The sequence below is a fragment of the Galeopterus variegatus genome, unplaced genomic scaffold, assembly GCF_000696425.1.
Source record: "Galeopterus variegatus unplaced genomic scaffold, G_variegatus-3.0.2 Scaffold666, whole genome shotgun sequence".
Taxonomy (NCBI): Eukaryota; Metazoa; Chordata; class Mammalia; order Dermoptera; family Cynocephalidae; genus Galeopterus; species Galeopterus variegatus.
In genome coordinates this window covers 92239-92893 of record NW_007726777.1, presented here as the reverse complement: position 1 = coordinate 92893, position 655 = coordinate 92239, and positions in this window count along the sequence as shown.

Sequence of the window (655 nt, the reverse complement as noted above, 5' to 3'; positions counted from 1 at the left end):
TGGCCGGTTTGCTCACTTGGGAGAGCGTGGTGCTGACAACACCAAGTCAAGGGTTAAGATCCCCTTACCGGTCATCTTTTTTTTTTCCTTTTGTCTTTTTTTCATGTCCGGCAATGGACCACAACCCTCAGTGTCGCGCCCGTACCGGACCGGGACCGGCAACGGGATCGCAACCCTCGGTGCTGCGTCCGCACCTCGCTCAGCCAGTGAGCGGCCGGTCTGTACGTGGGATCCGAACCCTCGGCGGGAGCACCGCCGCACTCCCAAGCGGCGCACTGTAGCAGTGCACCACCGGGCCGGCCCCTTTTATGCCTAATTTTGAGGGGTTTTATCATGAAGGGATGTTGAATTTTATCAAAAGCTTTTTCTGCATCAATTGAGATGAACATATGATTTTTGTCCTGCATTCTGTTGATGTGATGTATCACATTGATTGATTTCTGAATGTTGAGTCATCCTTGCATCCCTGGAATAAATCACACTTGATCACAGTGATTGATGTTTTTAATGTGCTGCTGGATTTGGTTTGCTAGTATTTTGTTGAGGATTTTTGCATCTATGTTCATCAGGGATATTGGCTGTAGTCTTATTCATTTGTTGTGTTCTTGTCTGGTTTTGAAATCAGGGTAATGCTGGCCTCATATAATGAGTTTCA